Source organism: Chrysemys picta, chromosome 17, assembly GCF_011386835.1.
Source record: "Chrysemys picta bellii isolate R12L10 chromosome 17, ASM1138683v2, whole genome shotgun sequence".
NCBI lineage: Eukaryota > Metazoa > Chordata > Testudines > Emydidae > Chrysemys > Chrysemys picta.
Genome location: NC_088807.1, coordinates 8,130,433 through 8,148,500, shown reverse-complemented (window position 1 = coordinate 8,148,500; position 18,068 = coordinate 8,130,433). Strand labels below are relative to the sequence as shown.

At 55.2% G+C, this 18,068-nt stretch overlaps 1 protein-coding gene and 1 long non-coding RNA gene across 10 annotated transcripts in view; both read left to right on the top strand.

The window, feature by feature from the left end:
• The window catches only part of LOC101937993 (deleted in malignant brain tumors 1 protein), a 179,975-nt gene that overhangs the window by 53,508 nt on the left and 108,399 nt on the right, over positions 1 to 18,068 (top strand). The window lies entirely within an intron of this gene.
• Positions 6,335 to 12,582, top strand: LOC135976165 (uncharacterized). The gene is made up of 3 exons (XR_010593368.1): positions 6,335 to 8,129; positions 8,490 to 8,657; positions 10,453 to 12,582. It is a non-coding gene; the product is annotated as an uncharacterized LOC135976165 (long non-coding RNA).

Sequence of the window (18,068 nt, the reverse complement as noted above, 5' to 3'; positions counted from 1 at the left end):
GGGGCAGGAGCAGGGGGAGGAGGGGGCCAGGTTCTGTCCCTGTCTCTAGCCAGGGAGTGATGTGGGGTGGCAGGTTCATAGAATCATAGAATATCAGAGTTGGAAGGGACCTCAAGAGGTCATCTAGTCCAACCCCCTGCTCAAAGCAGGACCAATTCCCAGCTAAATCATCCCAGCCAGGGCTTTGTCAAGCCGGGCCTTAAAAACCTCCAAAGAAGGAGACTCCACCACCTCCCTAGGTAACGCATTCCAGTGTTTCACCACCCTCCTAGTGAAATAGTTTTTCCTGATATCCAACCTGGACCTCCCCCACTGCAACTTGAGACCATTGCTCCTTGTTCTGTCATCTGCCACCACTGAGAACAGCCGAGCTCCATCCTCTTTGGAACCCCCCTTCAGGTAGTTGAAGGCTGCTATCAAATCCCCCCTCATTCTTCTCTTCTGGAGACTAAACAATCCCAGTTCCCTCAGCCTCTCCTCATAAGTCATGTGCTCCAGACCCCTAATCATTTTTGTTGCCCTCCGCTGGACTCTTTCCAATTTTTCCACATCCTTCTTGTAGTGTGAGGCCCAAAACTGGACACAGTATTCCAGATGAGGCCTCACCAATGTCGAATAAAGGGGAACGATCACGTTCCTCGATCTGCTGGCAATGCCCCTACTTATACAGCCCAAAATGCCGTTAGCCTTCTTGGCAACAAGAGCACACTGTTGACTCATATCCAGCTTCTCGTCCACTGTGACCCCTAGGTCCTTTTCTGCAGAACTGCTACCTAGCCATTCGGTCCCTAGTCTGTAGCAGTGCATGGGATTCTTCCGTCCTAAGTGCAGGACTCTGCACTTGTCCTTGTTGAACCTCATCAGGTTTTTTTCGGCCCAATCCTCTAATTTGTCTAGGTCCCTCTGTATCTGATCCCTACCCTCTAGTGTATCTACCACGCCTCCTAGTTTAGTGTCATCTGCAAACTTGCTGAGAGTGCAGTCCACACCATCCTCCAGATCATTAATAAAGATATTAAACAAAACCGGCCCCAGGACCGACCCTTGGGGCACTCCGCTTGAAACCGGCTGCCAACTAGACATGGAGCCATTGATCACTACCCGTTGAGCCCGACAATCTAGCCAGCTTTCTATCCACCTTACAGTCCATTCATCCAGCCCATACTTCTTTAACTTGGCGGCAAGAATACTGTGGGAGACCGTATCAAAAGCTTTGCTAAAGTCAAGGAATAACACATCCACTGCTTTCCCCTCATCCACAGAGCCAGTTATCTCATCATAGAAGGCAATTAGGTTAGTCAGGCACGACTTCCCCTTCGTGAATCCATGCTGACTGTTCCTGATCACTTTCCTCTCCTCTAAATGTTTCATAATTGATTCCTTGAGGACCTGCTCCATGATTTTTCCAGGGACTGAGGTGAGGCTGACTGGCCTGTAGTTCCCCGGATCCTCCTTCTTCCCTTTTTTAAAGATGGGCACTACATTAGCCTTTTTCCAGTCATCTGGGACCTCCCCCATCGCCATGAGTTTTCAAAAATAATGGCTAATGGCTCTGCAATCTCACCCGCCAACTCCTTTAGCACCCTCGGATGCAGCGCATCCGGCCCCATGGACTTGTGCACGTCCAGTTTTTCTAAATAGTCCCGAACCACTTCTTTCTCCACAGAGGGCTGGTCACCTTCTCCCCATATTGTGCTGCCCAGTGCAGCAATGTGGGAGCTGACCTTGTTCGTGAAGACAGAGGCAAAAAAATCCTTGAGTACATTAGCTTTTTCCACATCCTCGGTCACTAGGTTGCCTCCCTCATTCAGTAAGGGGCCCACACTTTCCTTGATTTTCTTCTTGTTGCTAACATACCTGAAGAAACCCTTCTTGTTACTCTTAACATCTCTTGCTAACTGCAACTCCAAGTGTGATTTGGCCTTCCTGATTTCACTCCTGCATGCCTGAGCAATATTTTTATACTCCTCCCTGGTCATTTGTCCAATCTTCCACTTCTTGTAAGCTTCTTTTTTGCGTTTAAGATCAGCAAGGATTTCACTGTTTAGCCAAGCTGGTCGCCTGCCATATTTACTATTCTTTCTACACATCAGGATGGTTTGTTCCTGCAACCTCAATAAGGATTCTTTAAAATACAGCCAGCTCTCCTGGACCCCTTTGCCCTTCATGTTATTCTCCCAGGGGATCCTGCCCATCAGTTCCCTGAGGGAGTCAAAGTCTGCTTTTCTGAAGTCCAGGGTCCGTATTCTGCTGCTCTCCTTTCTTCCTTGTGTCAGGATCCTGAACTCGACCATCTCATGGTCACTGCCTCCCAGGTTCCCATCCACTTTTGATTCCCCTACTAATTCTTCCCTGTTTGTGAGCAGCCGGTCAAGAAAAGCTTTGCCCCTAGTTGGTTCCTCCAGCACTTGCACTAGGAAATTGTCCCCTACACTTTCCAAAAATTTCCTGATTGCCTGTGCACCGCTGTATTGCTCTCCCAGCAGATATCAGGGTGATTAAAGTCTCCCATGAGAACCAGGGCCTGCGATCTAGCAACTTCTGCTAGTTGCCAGAAAAAAGGTTCTACTCCCTGCTCTGCACAAGGCTCACTGTGTGACGTGGGCTAAGTCACTTCCTGTCTCTGTGCCTTAGTTTCCCCTCTGTAAAGCAGGGGTGCTGATGCTGCGCCATTTCCTGGGGCTCAGTGACCTGTCTGTGCAGCATGTGGCGGGAGGGAGGTGCGGGAGAAGGGCCCAGGGTTAGAGTCGTGGGAAAGCCCATTCTGTCCTGTTCTGCACTCGCTGGCAATGCCTCGCGCTGAGCTGGGCCTGCAGCCCCTGGGGTCTCCCCGCGCAGCCCCGGAACAGGCTTCTCAGCAGCTGTGTTTGCTTTGCCAGACGTGAGGCTGGTAGGTGGCCCCCACCGCTGCGCCGGGCGGGTGGAGGTGCGTCTGGACGGGCGCTGGGGCACCGTGTGTGACGACGGCTGGGACCTGAACGACGTGGCTGTGGTCTGCAGGCAGCTGGGCTGTGGGCCGGCCATGGAAGCGCTGACTAGTAAAGTGTTCGGCCCGGGCAACGAGTCAGACCCTGTCCTGATGATGGACGTGCAGTGCCAGGGGACAGAGGCGGCGCTGGGGAGCTGCCCGTACATGGATCCAGGGGACCTCTGCCAGCATGATGAGGATGCAGGGGCCCGTTGCCAAGGTGAGCCGGCCTGGGGAGCCCTGGTCCTAAGGGAGGGATGGGAGGATGCCTGGGGTCCCAGGGTGGGGTGCTCAGTTCTGACTGAGCGGCCTTGCTGGGTGAGCACTGCACAGTCTGCCCAGGGAGCAGGGAGGGGACCTGACATGTCTGGAGGGTGGGACAAGCAGGGCCTGGGCTCTGCTCCCTGTCATGTCCCCTTGCTCCCTGGTAGGGGTACAATGAGCTTGCCTGTGTTAGGCTCAAGAAAATGGAGTATGGAACAGGTTGTTTGGCCAGCTTAGCCAAAATGAGGCTAATAGTAGTTGCTGGGCCATTCCTGTCTCTCTGTGAAACATGAAGACATGCTTGCTTGGGCTTCAAAGAATGAGATAAGAGGTGGGGGCTGCATTCTTGTACCAGAAGTGCTAGGAACAGTTTGTTTGGACATATGGAGACTTGCAGTCTCCACTCCCTGTTTCTGTTCTTCATCTGTACTCAACTCCCTCCTTTCTCCTAGTTTCTGGTGCATGACAACAAAGCTCATAAGAAGTTGCTGAGGCATCACGAATTGTTTGTAGTGTCAAAGAAGATAGATATGCATGAATATTAGAAGCTTTCAAACTAATAAAGGGGGGTTGGGTTGTTTTAACTATGACGCGACAGTAGGGTTACCATATTTCAGCAAGCAAAAAAGAGGACGGGAGGAGCCCTGCCCTAGCCCCGCCCCTGCCCCTCCCACTTCCCGCCCCCCCAGAACCCCCAACCCTCCCCCCGTTCCTTGTCCCCTGACTGCCCCCTCCTGGGACCCCTGCCCCTAACTGCCCCCCAGGATTCCACTCCCTATCTAAGCCTCCCTGCCTCTTGTCCCCTGACTGCCCCAACCCTTATCCACACCCCCACCCCCAGACAGACCCCTGGGACTCCCACGCCCCATCCAACCACTCCCCACCCCCTGACAGCCCCCCCCAGAACTCCCAACCCATCTAAACCCCTCTGCTCCCTGTCCCCTGACTGCTCCGATCCCTCTCCCCACTCCTGCCCCCTGACAGCCCCCCCCAGAACTCCCAACCCATCTAAACCCCTCTGCTCCCTGTCCCCTGACTGCTCCGATCCCTCTCCCCACTCCTGCCCCCTGACAGCCCCCCCCAGAACTCCCAACCCATCTAAACCCCTCTGCTCCCTGTCCCCTGACTGCTCCGATCCCTCTCCCCACTCCTGCCCCCTGACAGCTCCCCCCCAGAACTCCCAGCCCCCCACCCCCCGCTCCTTGTCCCCTGACTGCCCCCTCCTGGGACCCCTGCTCCTAACTGCCCTCCAGAACCCCACCCCCTACCTAAGACTCCCTGTTCCTTGTCCCCTGACTGCCCCCTCCTGAGACCCCCCCCAACTGCCCCCCAGGACCCTACCCCCTACCTGTACCCTGACTGCCCAAAACTTTCTCCACTCCCCCCCAAAAGCCCCCCCCCCGTTTCTTGACTGCCCCCTCCAGAACCTCCCTGCCCCTTCTCCTGCCCCCTGGCCCCCTTACCCTGCTGCTCAGAACAGGGTGTTGGGCTCTGTGCAAGCCGAGCCGGACACGTGGCTGCGCTCCCCAGCACAACAAAACCCGGTCCCTGGCCCTGCACAGTGCTGCCGGACCGGGCTGCAGGGGAGAGCTGCTGGCTCAGAATGCAGGGCGGATCCGGCTCCTCTACAGCTGCTCTAGAGTCCAGCCCGGGACTTTCCTGCAGCCCTCCCAGCCGCTCGCTCTGCTCTGCCAGGGGAGGGGGGAAATCCCGGACATTGTGAGTGCTTTACAAGTTCCCCCCCGGACGCTATTTTTAGCACAAAAAGGAGGACATGTCCGGGTAAATCCGGACGAATGGTAACCCTACATGACAGAACTGTCTATATAACCTTACTAGTTATTGTAATCAGGGCTGGTTCTCAGTGGAGACGGGCCACGCTCTATTGTTGTGTGCACTCTTCAATAAAGAGCTTGTGTTTGGACCTTGCTGGTGTTGCCTGTCTCTCTGTGGTCAGACAACGAACCGTGCCATCTGGGTTCGAGTCCCTGACACCTGTTTCCCCCGCCCGGTGCCACTTTCCTGCAGGTGCCTTGGGACCGGGAAGCTTTGGGGTGCACAGGACCCTCTGCTCCTGACAGTTTCCCCCTTGTCTCTCCCCAGGTGCCTCCTCAGGTATGTATTTCTGGTCCCCAGGGGGCTGCCCTTTGCCAGAGCCTGGGCCAGGATCCCAACCCCCCTGGCATCACAGCTGGGGCCAGAGCAGAGGTGACCACGGCCGCCCTTTGGAGAATCAGCTGCCCAAGCACAGGTCCCAGAGTGCAACGGTGTTAAGGCACCTGCCTGAAGTTAGGTTCCAGCATGCAATAGGAGTGAGGAGGTTGGCCGAGCTCAGATCCCAGCATGCAATGGGAGCAAGGTGGCTGCCTGAGTGCAGGTCCCAGCATGCAATGAGATCAAGGGGGCTGCCTGAGGGCAGTGACAACATGCCCGACGTGGCCAACGGGAAGCTCTGGGTGTTTAATGCACATGCTGCTGAGTGGAAATGGGAGCATGGGGTAATGGGGAGGAGAACGAGCTTATGGATAAGGGACAGGATGGGGCCATCCACCCTTGTCTTCGTCCTGATGTCCGATGATTATAGCAGGGGGAGGGGGCCAGGTTCTGTCCCTGTCTCTGGCCAGGGAGTGGGGTGGGGAGGGGGAGCAGGTTCTATTCCCTGCTCTGCAAAAGGCACACTATATGACCTGGGGTAAGTCACTTCCTGTCTCGGTGCCTCAGTTTCCCCTCTGTAAAGCAGGAGCACTGCTGCTACATTATTTCCTGGGCTCAGTGACCTGTCTGTCTAGCATGTGGCAGGAGGGAGGTGCGGGAGAAGGACCCAGGGTTAGTGTCGTGAGAAAGCCCATTCTGCCCTGTTCTGCACTCGCTAGAAATGCCTCGCGCTGAGCTGGGCCTTCAGTCCCTGCAGCCCCTGGGGTCTCCCCGCGCAGCCCCGGAACAGGTGTCCCAGCAGCTGTGTTTGCTTTGCCAGAGGTGAGGCTGGTAGGTGGCCCCCACCGCTGCGCTGGGTGGGTGGAGGTGCGTCTGGACGGGCGCTGGGGCACCGTGTGTGACGCAGGGGCCCGTTGCCAAGGTGAGCCAGCCTGGGGAGCCCTGGCTCTAAGGGAGGGACGGGAGGATGTCTGGGGTCCCAAGGTGGGGTGCTCAGTTCTTACTAAGCGGCCTTGCTGTTCCCTCTCTTGTCCCCTTGCTCCCTGGTGGGGGTACAATGAGCTCGCCTGTTTCCCCCCTCAACAGGGGATGTGGCTGAGCCCTGCCCTGCCGAGTCGCCCTACAGGGAGAGGCCTCAGTCTGTGCTGGTGGGGCCAGGCAGTGCCCTCATGGGGCTGCTCTGTGCACCAGGGTGAGGAGTAGGGCAGAGCAGCCGATGGGCAGCCGGCCTGGGCTTCCTGGGGCTCCCCCATTCCCCTGGGTCCCAGCACGTGTCACTGCTGTGTTTGGCTCTAACTGCTCTGGACTCTGCTCCACCCGGCGCCACTTTCCTGCAGGTGCCTTGGGACCGGGAGGCTTTGGGGTGCACGGGCCCCTCTCTGCTCCTGACAGCTTCCCCCTTGTCTCTCCCCAGGTGCCTCCTCAGGTATGTATCTCTGGCCCCAAGAGTACTGCCCTTTGCCAGAGCCCAGGCCAGGATTCCAACCCGATCACAGCTGGGGCCTGAGCAGAGGTGACCACGGCCACCCTTTGGAAAGTCACCTGCCCAAGCACAGGTCCCAGAGTGCAACGGTATTAAGGCACCTGCTTGAAGTTAGGTTGCAGCATGCAATAGGAGAGTGGAGGTTAGCCGAGAGCAGATCCCAGCATGCAACGGGAGCAAGGGGGCTGCTTGAGGTGACGACATGGCCAACGGGAAGCTCTGGGTGTTCAATGCACATGTTGCTGAGTGGAAGTGGGAGCAAGTGGTAATGGGGAAGAGAACGAGCTTAAGGACAAAGGACAGGATGGGGAGCCAGGCGTCCGGATACACCCTGGTATTGGTCCCAATGTCCTATGGGTTCAAGCACACAATGGGAGCAAACGGGAGCATGGCAGTAGGAGCTGCCCTATGTGAGCTGTGACTAATTGCAATGGAGCACGTACCCCTGGGAAAATGGCATCATCTTTTTCTCCCAGCAGCTCTGGTTTCTCCTTGTGCTGCAGTCTCACTCAGCGCTGGGATCTGCCAGCTACATTATCTTAGATCAAAGGGAGCAGAAACCCCAGCTATTGGTCCCCTGCCAACACCCCTTTCTTCCCCTGCAATTCTCAGCAAGAAGCTGCCAAGTCTGCCAACCCATGGCGTCTTCACACTTAATCTAGCCCCCCGAGTCATGTGCCAAGGTGAGAAAGCAGCGCTGGCACCAGGCCCTCACCCCCTGCCAGAGGCCCAGGTCAGGCAGCATGTGCCGTGGCCCCAGCTGAGCCTGGCAACAGCTGCCCTTCCTGGTTGGGCACACAGGGCACAGACAGCACAGCACTGGCGCCCCTGCCATGTGGGAGTCAGTGCCGGGTAAGCCCCCTCCACCAGCCAGGCCGTGCCTTTCCAGCATGTACTGGGGCACCGACCCAGCTGACCCCCCACTTCCTCGCAGAGCCCTTCGCACTGCGGCTAGCGGATGGCCCAGGCAAGTGCTCCGGGCGGCTGGAGGTGCGGTATGATGGGCTGTGGGGCACCGTGTGTGACAACGATTGGTCGGTGTCCAACGCCCAAGTGGTCTGCCGGGAGCTGGGCTGTGGCTCAACCAAACCACTGGCCCCAAAGCTGCAGGACCGGCCCCGCTTTGGCCAGGGTATGGGGAAAATCTGGCTGGACGACATCCACTGCAAAGGCGCTGAGGAGACCTTGCAGAACTGTGCCCACCGCTTATGGAGTTACCACAACTGCACCCACCGGGAGGACATCAGCGTGGTGTGCCAGGTGCATGCCCACACCCAGGGAGAGGGAGATACAGGGAGCCCCACAACTTCTGGGTTCTATCCCAGCTCTGGGAGGGGAGTGGAGTCCAGGGGGCTAGAACAGGGGGGCTGGGAGCCTGGACCCTGAGTTCTATCCCAGCTCTGGTAGGGGAGTGGGATCCAGGCAGCTAGCAGGGGGGCTGGGAGCCAGGACTCCTGGGTCCAGGCAGGGAGTGGCTATAGGCACTGGCTGTGTCAGTGAAGGGGTGAGGCTGGGGCTGGCAGAAGACACAGTTGGGTGAGGTGCCTGGCACTCCCTGTATCCCTCGCCCGAGGCCCTGGGCAGTGCTCCCTAACCACCTGTGCTCTCTTATTCCCACAGGACAACTGAGTCGGCCACAGCTCCTCCACAGCTTCCCATTGATTCCCCCCGTCCCCGAGCTTTCAGTGCATCCCCCCTGCTGCCTGGCCCTTCCTCTCTGCTGCCAGACTCCCCAGCCCTGCCCGCCCAGCCTGGGGATGACTGTCGGCTGTGCAGGGGCATGGCTTGGTGAGTGCCTGGGGGGATTCCCATTTCAGGGATGAACGCAGGCGCCCAGGGCATTCCCCTCCCACTGGGTGCCACACTCTGTGGGCTGCAGCACAAAGCTGGCATGGACCAGGGCTCGTGTCTCACTAGCAGTGGGGCAGCTCGCCCTGGCAGGCCCCACTCGGAACATGGGTCTCCTGGCCGTTGCTCCAACTGCGGCCAAGGGAGTCGTCCCTGATAAACCTCGCCACTGCCAGGGTGGGGCTGCACCCCCCCTTCGGGGGCCAGGACACACGACTGTCTCTCCCGGATGGGGTCTGTGCTGCATGGAGAGGCAGGAGCTGGAAGGGGGAGAGCCCCGTGTGCCACACGCCATCCCAAGCTGAGCAGATGTGAATAAAGAGCTGAATCCGCTGGATGACCGACTGCCCCGTATCTGCCTGTGTCTGTCAAGCGCTCAGCGCTGCACAGGTGGGCCCAGGCCTCACCCAGCACCCAGCACAGGCCTCACCCCAGCTGGTTCACAGCTTGATGCTCCGGGAGCAGCCCAGTTCCCGAGAGCTGTGGGCAGAGGGGTCCGGAGTGGCCAGGCACAGCAATGCCTAAGGAAGGAAGGTGCTGCCTCCAGAACTGGCCCAGAGACAGTGAGCTCCTGCAGGCTTTGGGAGTCCCGGCTTCGGCCAGTAGATGGCAACAGTCACAATCAGACAGCACACACACCCCACTCATCACAGGGCTGGTCTACACTGGGGGCGGGGGGGGATCGATCTCAGATACGCAACTTCAGTTACGCAATTAGTGTAGCTGAAGTCGAAGTATCTAAGATTTAATTACCTGGGGTCCACACGGCGCAGGATCGACGGCCGCGGCTCCCCCATCGACTGCGCTACCGCCGCTCGCTCTGGTGGAGTTCCGGAGTTGACGGTGAGCATGTTCGGGGATCGATATATCGCGTCTTAACGGGACGCGGTATATTGATCCCGGATAAATCGATTGCTACCCGCCGATACGGCGGGTAGTGAAGACGTACCCACAGTCAGTCTCTCCCAGGGCTGGGGATAGAACCCAGGAGTCCTGGCTCCCAGCCCCCTGCTCTCAGCAGCTGTCCCCGTTCCCTCATGACTGGCTGGTTTCCCTGCCGGCACTGGGCCAGTGTAACCTCTCCCAGCGTCTCTGGGCTGTGACCATGTGTCCTGGAGTTGGGGGCTGGAGGGGCATCCTCTTTTTGTTCTGGTGCAGGTGAGGCAGATCCTCCTCCCGAGGGGTCCCCATTGTCCCCCTGTGCACAGCTCCCCTGCCCAACCTGAGCGGGTGGTTGGGCCCCTACAGTCAGGGAAGGGGGGACCATGTGTCTGGGAGCCCTTTCCTCCCCTTCATGGCACCCTCTGCAGCTCCCGTCCTCCACAGGTCGGGGGGGGGGGGGTGGTGCTGGGGAGGGAGTGACCCTGGGCCCCAAGGAAGGGGAGTGCTGAGGAGAGAATGGACCCTGCACCTTGACTAGGGGAAGGGGGTTGGAAACGGAGCTGATCCTGTGCCCTCAGGAGGGGAGGGGTGCTGGGGAAGGATCTGACCATGTGCCCTGAGGAGGGGCACGCCGGGGATGGTGAGGACCCTGTGCCCCAAGGAGGGGAGGGGTTCTGAGGAGGGAGTGGACCCTGTGCCATGAGGAGGGGAGGGGTGCTGGGGAGGGGCGCTGGGGAGGGGCGCTGGGGAGGGATTTGTTGCGTACACTGAGTTTTCCTTCTGTGTCCGTCACTGAGAAGCATTCCCAGACCTTGTTTCTTTCATGCATATCAGGTTCTTCTTTTCTTTACAGCACCCCATGATTGCCTTCTTAGGGCAGATTACATCAGACACATCTGGCTCCTGGCTCTGGGCTCTTTTCTCCTTGGGGTTTCTCTCGGCCCAGTCCCACATATACTCCCTTGTTCACTCTCCCTTATCTCCCACACACACTCCCTTGTTCACATTCTCTCTGATCGGGTGATGGAATATTGCAAAGCTGGAAGGTTCATACAAATGGTAACTGAAAAGGTCACAAAGCTTGTGAAAGTTACAAAACTTAAAAGGCTATGCTAACAATAACTAAAGTTACAAAGTTTGCAAAAAGTTACAGAACTTAATGATCATACTAGCAATGACTGCAAAGTTACAGATCTTACAATTGCATTCTACTGGATTGAGCGGAGGCTTTACATAACAGAGGGGAGGGGCGCTGGAGAGGGAACTGACTCTGTGCCCCGAGGAGGGAAGGGACACCAGGGAAGGTTCTGACCCTGTGGCCCGAGAAGAGGAGGGGCGCTGGGGAGGAAGTATCATAGAATCATAGAATCATAGACTTTAAGGTCAGAAGGGACCATTATGATCGTCTAGTCTGACCTCCTGCACAACGCAGGCCACAGAATCTCACCAACCCACTCCTGTAACAAACCCCTAACCTGTGTCTGGGCTGTTGAAGTCCTCAAATCGTGGTTTAAAGACCTTAAGGTGCAGAGAATCATCCAGCAAGTGACCCGTGCCCCACGCTGCAGAGGAAGGTGAAAACCTCCCGGGGCCTCTGCCAATCTGCCCTGGAGGAAAATTCCTTCCCGATCCCAAATATGGCGATCAGCTAAACCCTGAGCATGTGGGCAAGACTCAACAGCCAGAAACCCAGGAAAGAATTCTCTGTAGTAACTCAGATCCCACCCCCTCTAACATCCCCTCATAGGCCATTGGGCATATTTACCGCTAATAGTCAAAGATCAATTAATTGCCCAAATTAGGCTATCCCATCATACCATCCCCTCCATAAACTTATCAAGCTTAGTCTTGAAGCCAGATATGTCTTTTGCCTCCACTGCTCCCCTTGGAAGGCTGTTCCAGAACTTCACTCCTCTGATGGTTAGAAACCTTCGTCTAATTTCAAGTCTAAACTTCCTGATGGCCAGTTTATATCCATTTGTTCTTGTGTCCATATTGGTACTGAGCTTAAATAATTCCTCTCCCTCCCTGGTATTTATCCCTCTGGTATACTGTGATGTTATTGACATAAACTGGGACCGTATAGATCATTGTTGCAACCAAGGTCCTGTAGTGGCACCCAAATCTTGTATAAAGGGGGTCAAATGGGGTGTCTAGGACAAGGTTATGGTTTACTGGTTATGATTATGCTGTCTATATGTGTGTATCAGTTTTGTAGTTGAAGTTATGAATATTGGCTCTATACTGTCTATATGGCAAACTTATGCTATGCTTCTGGGTGACATCCCAGACAAGCTGAGATTAGCTCTGCCTAGCCTGCTTGATGGCCCATTAAGGACCATCAGCTATACAATGGACCCATTGAGAGAAGGCAGATACACCTTGTAACTCAGCAAAGTATGCAGGGACTGTCCCATGTGACTCCAGACTCCATTTTGCTGTAATTTTCCACAGTAAGAACAAAGAGGTGTTCTTACACCTGGAAAAGACTATATAAGGCTGATGCCTCATCTCCATCTTGTCTTCAATCCTGCTTCTTACCTCTGAAGGAACTTTGCTACAAACTGAAGCTCTGAACAAAGGACTGAATGACCCATCCCAGCTGGGGATGTATTCCAAAAACTTGATTTGAACCTGCAGTTTATTCCATCGCTGCTGCAAGCCTGAACCAAGAACTTTGCCATTACTGTATGTAATTGATTCCATTTAACCAATTCTAACGCTCATCTCTATCTTTTTCCTTTTATGAATAAACCTTTAGATTTTAGATTCTAAAGGATTGGCAACAGTGTGATTTGTGGGTAAGATCTGACTTGTATATTGACCTGGGTCTGGGGCTTGGTCCTTTGGGATCAGGAGAACCTTTTTCTTTTACTGGGGTATTGGTTTTCATAACCATTTGTCCCCATAACGTGTGGCACTGGTGGTAATACTGGGAAACTGGAGTGTCTAAGGAGATTGCTTGTGAGACTTGCGGTTAGCCAGTGGGATGAGACCGAAGTCCTCCTAGTCTGGCTGGTTTGATTTGCCTTAGAGGTGAAAAAACCCCAGCCTTGGGCTGTAACTGCCCTGTTTTAGCAATTTGTCCTGAGTTGGCGCTCTCAGTTGGGTTCCGCCAGAACCGCATTGTCACATATACTTATAGAGAGCAATCACAGACCCTGTGTCTTGAGGAGGGGTGTTGTGGAGGGAGAGGAACTTGTACCCTGAGGAGGGGAGGGGCGGGGCACAGGGGTGGGAGCTGACCCTGAGACCTGAGGAGGGGAGGGGTGCTGGAGAGGGAGTAGACCTTGTTCTAAGAGGCAGGGAGGGATTCTGAGGAGGGAGTGGATCATGTGACCCGAGGAGGGAAGTGACGCTGGGGAAGGATCTGATCCTGTATCCCAAGGAGGGGAGGGGTGCTGGGGAGGGAGCTGACCAAGTGCCCTGAGGAGGGGCGGGATGCCAGGGTGTGACACCATAGGGAACGGGGCGGATTGACCTGGGAATGTCATCTAGTTTTACTGGGACTGTCTGCATTGTGGATGGGATAGCAGGGGGTGACTTTACTTGAGGGACAATACCTGAGCCTGTAACCTGAGCCAGGAGGGGGTGGGGCCAGGTGACACCTTTGCCCGGGAAACTGGACAAAGGCTCAGGGAGGAGCTGGGGGGAGGCTGAGGGAGACTGCAGGAGGGGGGTTTCAGTTTGGAGCTGGCTGGGGAAATGGAGGGAACCCCCAGAACTGGGGTCTAAGCTTCCTGCCCCCCAGAAGGACGTGATTGAGGGGTCCTGGTTGTACCTACAAGCTCTGTTTGGAACAGTGTTCCTGTTGTCCAATCAACTTTCCATTTTACTGGCTGGCTGAGAGTCACGGTGAATTGCAGGAAGTGGGGGTATGGGGCCCTGATTTCCCCACACTCTGTGACAACTGGTGGCAGTGGTGGGATCTACTGCACTGCGTAGACGGCGCTTCGTGCAGTAAGTGACTGGGGAAAAATAAAATGAAGGGGGATTGACAGGGACCGGGTGTGCTGAAGATTCAGAGAGGAGCAGTCTCAGGGGCTGAGGAGTTTGCGGCTCGACCCTGGGAGAGAGGTGGTGACCTGGAGAAGGGCTGGCACACAAGGGGTTACCCCAGGAGACCGTGGGGAGCTGTGAGTCTACAGGCCGGCGAGTGGCCAGCAGGAAGATGTATAGTAAGCACCTTAAGAGCAACCTGGTCGAGCTGTGCAAGCGGAGGGGCCTGCACATTGGGAGGCTCACCAAAGAACAGTTGATCGCCCAGCTGGAGGAGGGAGATCGCTTGGAGGTAGGGTGACCAGATCACCCAAGTCAAATATCGGGACACGGGGGGAGGGTGACGCGGGGGGAGGGGCGTGGCGGGGGCGGGGCCAAAAAAAACCAACAAAAAAAACCCTTCCTCCGCAAGTGCTGGAGGGAGGCCCGGGAGACTCAGAGGCAGCGCGGGGCCGGGGTGAGTGAGAGTCCGGCCTCGTCCCGAGCAGGCAGGACTCAGTTGGGTGGTAGGGCGAGGAGGGGGGCGGCCCGCGGTGCCAGGCGGCGGCTGTTCTCACCCCCCCAGGAAGCGGGACTCAGGAGCAGCCGCTGCTGCAGCTCCCACTGCCACGGGGGAGGAAGCGGCCGATGGCCAAGCTCGGCGGCTGCGGCTCTGGCGCCCCCGAACCCCCCGAGCCCGGGCCTGCTGCGGGGCCCCAGCAGTGCGCACGCTGCGCCCAGCCCCTGGCCAGTCGCGTCTGGGCTGCTGCCCAGCTGGTACTATCCCGCGGCAGCCCCGGAGTGGGGGCAGTGGGCCCCAGCCCCCCCGTCCCGCTCGGGTCCCGCAGGGGAACGAACGGGGTTGGGCTGCCGATGCCTCCGCCCCGGGGGTGCCGTGGGATAGTACCAGCTGGGCAGCAGCCCAGACGCGACTGGCCAGGGACTGGGCCCAGGGTGTGCACTGCTGGGTCCCCGCAGCAGGCCCAGGTTCGGGGGCGCCGCAGCCGCCGAGCTTGGCCATCGGCCGCTTCCTCCCCCCGCTGCAGTGGGAGCTGCAGCAGCGGCTGCTCCCGAGTCCCGCTGCCCGGGGGGAGAACAGCCGCCGCCTGGCCCCGCGGGCCGCCCCCCTCCTCTCCCTACCGCCCGACTGAGTCCTGCCTGCTCGGGACCAGGCCGGACTCTTACTCACCCTGGCCCCACGCTTCCCCTGCGTCTCCCGGGCCTCCCTCCAGCGCTTGTGGAGGGAGGAGGAATGGTGAGCCCGGGGAAGAGGCGGGGATTTGGGGAGGGAGCCAATCGGGGAGGAGGGGGCGGAGTCGGGGCGGGGGGGGGAGGTGCGAGCACTTCCGGGCTCCAGGTTCCGGAGCATTTCCTTGTTTGTCCCGCGTCCCGACCGCACGTCGGTCGGGACGCGGGACAAACAAGGAAATATCGGGACAGTCCCGATAAAATCGGGACGTCTGGTCCCCCTACTTGGAGGAGTCACTCCTTGTCTCTGAGGGAAGCTGCCTGGCTGATGTTAGGCGATGGATCCCAGTGTCTGTCCTGGCTGGGAGGGGTCAGATGGCTGCTGAGGGCGCTCCAAGACCCCTCCTTCCTATGCCTAGGGGAGGGGCTGGAAGGAGCCCAGCGAATACCGAGGGCACTGTGACCCCTCTGGCCAGCAGGGGATCCTCCCAGCGGAGCTCCCCATCCCTGGAGCTGAGGCAGCTGGAAGAGGAGAGGGAGCTAAAACTAAAAGAGTTGGAGCTGAGGCAGCAGGAACTGCAGGAAGAGTGAGAAGAACGGGAAAAACAGCATCAGCATGAACTGGAGCTGGCGAGGCTGAGGATCAGAGACCCCCCCTGCTGTGGTTTGTGAGGGGGGACCCAGGACTGCATGGAGCTTTGATAAGTGCATCCTGGCCCAGCGTAAGGAAAGGGAAGACATAGATGAATTCCTGATTGCCTTTGAGAAGGCCTGCAAGCTGCACAGGGTTATTCATAGATTCATAGATTCTAGGACTGGAAGGGACCTCGAGAGGTCATCGAGTCCAGTCCCCTGCCCGCATGGCAGGACCAAATACTGTCTAGACCATCCCTGATAGACATTTATCTAACCTACTCTTAAATATCTCCAGAGATGGAGATTCCACAACCTCCCTAGGCAATGTATTGCAGTGTTTAACCACCCTGACAGTTAGGAACTTTTTCCTAATGTCCAACCTAGACCTCCCTTACTGCAGTTTAAGCCCATTGCTTCTTGTTCTATCCTAAGAGGCTGAGGTGAACAAGTTTTCTCCCTCCTCCTTATGACACCCTTTTAGATACCTGAAAACTGCTGTCATGTCCCCTCTCAGTCTTCTCTTTTCCAAACGAAACAAACCCAATTCTTTCAGTCTTCCTTCATAGGTCATGTTCTCAAGACCTTTAATCATTCTTGTTGCTCTTCTCTGGACCCTCTCCAATTTCTCCACATCTTTCTTGAAATGCGGTGCCCAGAACTGGACATAATACTCCAGCTGAGGCCTAACCAGAGCAGAGTAGAGTGGAAGAATGACTTCTCGTGTCTTGCTCACAACACACCTGTTAATGCATCCCAGAATCACATTTGCTTTTTTTACAACAGCATCACACTGCTGACTCATATTTAGCTTGTGGTCCACTATAACCCCTAGATCCCTTTCTGCTGTACTCCTTCCTAGACAGTCTCTTCCCATTCTGTATGTGTGAAACTGATTTTTCCTTCCTAAGTGGAGCACTTTGCATTTGCAGAAAGAAGAACAGGAGGACTTGTGGCACCTTAGAGACTAACAAATTTATTAGAGCATAAGCTTTCGTGGACTACAGCCCACTTCTTCGGATGCATAAAGCTTATGCTCTAATAAATTTGTTAGTCTCTAAGGTGCCACAAGTCCTCCTGTTCTTCTTTCTGCGGATACAGACTAACACGGCTGCTACTCTGACACTTTGCATTTGTCTTTGTTAAACTTCATCCTGTTTACCTCAGACCATTTCTCCAATTTGTCCAGATCATTTTGAATTATGACCCTGTCCTCCAAAGCAGTTGCAATCCCTCCCAGTTTGGTATCATCTGCAAACTTAATAAGCGTACTTTCTGTGCCAATATCTAAGTCGTTAATGAAGATATTGAACAGAGCCGGTCCCAAAACAGACCCCTGTGGAACCCTACTTGTTATGCCTTTCCAGCAGGATTGGGAACCATTAATAACAACTCTCTGAGTACGGTTATCCAGCCAGTTATGCACCCACCTTATAGTAGCCCCATCTAAATTGTATTTGCCTAGTTTATCTATAAGAATATCATGCAAGACCGTGTCAAATGCCTTACTAAAGTCTAGGTATACCACATCCACAGCTTCTCCCTTATCCACAAGACTCGTTATCCTATCAAAGAAAGCTATCAGATTGGTTTGACACAATTTGTTCTTTACAAATCCATGCTGGCTATTCCCTATCACCTTCCAAGTGTTTGCAGATGATTTCCTTAATTACTTGCTCCATTATCTTCCCTGGCACAGAAGTTAAACTAACTGGTCTGTAGTTTCCTGAGTTGTTTTTATTTCCCTTTTTATAGATGGGCACTATATTTGCCCTTTTCCAGTCTTCTGGAATCTCTCCCGTCTCCCATGATTTTCCAAAGATAATAGCTAGAGGCTCAGATACCTCCTCTATTAGCTCCTTGAATATTCTAGGATGCATTTCATCAGGCCCTGGTGACTTGCAGGCATTTAACTTTTCTAAGTGATTTTTAACTTGTTCTTTTTTTATTTTATCTGCTAAACCTACCCCCTTCCCATTAGCATTCACTATGTTAGGCATTCCTTCAGACTTCTCGGTGAAGACCGAAACAAAGACGTCATTAAGCATCTCTGCCATTTCCAAGTTTCCTGTTACTGTTTCTCCCTCTTCACTGAGCAGTGGGCCTACCCTGTCTTTGGTCTTCCTCTTGCTTCTGATGTATTGATAAAAAGTCTTCTTGTTTCCCTTTATTCCCATAGCTAGTTTGAGCTCATTTTGTGCCTTTGCCTTTCTAATCTTGCCCCTGCATTCCTATGTTGTTTGCCTATATTCATCCTTTGTAATTTGTCCTAGTTTCCATTTTTTATATGACTCCTTTTTATTTTTTAGATCATGCAAGATCTCGTGGTTAAGCCAAGGCTGTCTTTTGCCACATTTTCTATCTTTCCTAACCAGCAGAATAGCTTGCTTTTGGGCCCTTAATAGTGTCCCTTTGAAAAACTGCCAACTCTCCTCAGTTGTTTTTCCCCTCAGTCTTGATTCCCATGGGACCTCACCTATCAGCTCTCTGAGCTTACCAAAATCCGCCTTCCTGAAATCCATTGTCTCTATTTTGCTGTTCTCCCTTCTACCCTTCCTTAGAATTGCAAACTCTATGATTTCATGATCACTTTCACCCAAGCTGCCTTCTACTTTCAAATTCTCAACGAGTTCCTCCCTATTTGTTAAAATCAAGTCTAGAACAGCTTCC